This window comes from Octopus bimaculoides, chromosome 5, assembly GCF_001194135.2.
Source record: "Octopus bimaculoides isolate UCB-OBI-ISO-001 chromosome 5, ASM119413v2, whole genome shotgun sequence".
In the NCBI taxonomy this organism is placed as follows: Eukaryota; Metazoa; Mollusca; class Cephalopoda; order Octopoda; family Octopodidae; genus Octopus; species Octopus bimaculoides.
This window is the reverse complement of record NC_068985.1, coordinates 98,078,151-98,080,077: the sequence shown is the minus strand read 5'-3', so window position 1 is coordinate 98,080,077 and position 1,927 is coordinate 98,078,151. Positions and strand designations below refer to the sequence as shown.

Genomic DNA, 1,927 nt, shown 5'->3' with positions numbered 1-1,927 from the left:
GAGAGAGAGAGAGAGAGAGAGAGAGAGAGAGAAAGAGAGAGAGGGAGTGACATTTGTCAACACAAAGTGATTGATGTGGGAGTATGTATGTGAGAGACAGACAGAGAGTGAGAGAGAAAAGGATTGAAGAAAAGAAATAAATATATGTGAGTAGTGGGGCAATGAATACAGACAGCTCTAATACCAATCCTCATTATATAAGCATTGTTATAAAAGGTAGAATGATAAAGGATTCATTATGAAAGGATCCCATTCTACGGTTATGTTACCCTATAAAATGTAACAAAGACTGGTGGCCTTTATGTGCAATACATGCGCACAACAAAATTATCAAGTTATTCCATAAGATTGGATGTGAAATTATTATGACTTCTGGGGGCATTATATTAATCTTATATATTTTGTTGTAACACTATATATGTTTATAGTCATTTACTTGCACCACAGATTGTAGCTGACACCGCAATGGCCTGTTATTTATTAAGTAAATTTAATACTGTAGGTGAATGCAATAACATTTAATTATGAAGTTAACTCTATACATTGTAGCAGTCTTTAGTTAATTTAGCAACTGAAATATCATAGAATTAACATTTACTAACACACAGACCCACCTGACAAGGTGCCAAATAAACACACTCAGCAAGGTCTGTGTCACACAGTTCAGCTTAGCAAAGTCTGTGTCACGTTGAACCATTTAGCAAAGTCTGTCACATTGAACTATTTAGCAAAGTCTGTCACATTGAGCCATTTAGCAAAGTCTGTGTCACATTGAGCCATTTAGCAAAGTTTGTGTCACATTGAGCCATTTAGCAAAGTTTGTGTCATGCAAATCCACAGAACAAAACTCATGTCATGTGGGTCCACATAGCAACGTCTATGTCACACAAATCCATGTAAGAAAGCCCATGCCACACAAATTCACATGACAAAGTTTGTGCCACTCAAATTCGTCTGGCAAAGCCCATGTCACAAGTCTATTTCACACAGGTCCATGCAACAAAGTCCATGTCACACAGATCCACAAAACATGACCTGTACCATACAGGACTATGTAGCACATATTGCTGCACACAATCTATGTTGCACAGATTGCTATAGAAAATGAGTAACACTGATTTCATGTGTGAAATAGCTCTTTACAACAAAAAAAAAAACATTAAAAAAACAACATTAAAAACCATTCAAGTAAAATTGTTTCTGTAAGGGAAAAGAAGAAAAAAAAAAAAAAAAAAAAAAAAAAAAAAAAAAAGGTAAAACTTATGGAATTACTGGAAAACCTAAGTGTAAAAAATTGATTGTTGTATTGATGATAGCAGTATTGGTTTAGTAAATGTACGCTCTTTCTCCGAGTCTTGTATGTAAGGAAGCATATAGATGTTTGTATGTAGATATATGTGTGAGTGTGTGTATGGGTGTAGATACAGTGTTTTTGAGAAAGCAGTCAAGTGTGTATGTTTGTGGAGATGTGTTCAAGAGTGTATGAATATATAAAAGTATATCATTATATGAATATATGATGTTACTGTGTATCTTATGTATTTAGTTTTCCTGTGAAATTTGACTGTAAGTAAAAAATAAAAGTATGTATATGAGCAAGAATGGAATGAGTTACAAGTATGCTCACACATAGATAACAGTGTATTTAAAGAAATTTTACGCAGGAGTGGCTGTGTAGTAAGTAGCTTGCTTACCAACCACATGTTTCCGGGTTCAGTCCCACTGCGTGGCATCTTGGACAAGTGTCTTCTACTATAGCCTCAGGCCAACCAAAGCCTTGTGAGTGGATTTGGTAGACAGAAACTGAAAGAAGCCCATCGTATATATGTATGTATGTATATATATATATATATATATATATATATATATGTGTGTGTGTGTGTGTGTGTGTGAGTGTGTGTGTGTGTGTCTTTGTCCCCCTAGCTTT

General features: G+C 35.0%; 1 protein-coding gene across 9 annotated transcripts in view; it reads right to left on the bottom strand.

The window, feature by feature from the left end:
* The window catches only part of LOC106883542 (protein tweety homolog 1-A), a 160,632-nt gene that overhangs the window by 91,546 nt on the left and 67,159 nt on the right, over window positions 1-1,927 (bottom strand). The gene's annotated exons all lie outside the window — the stretch shown is intronic.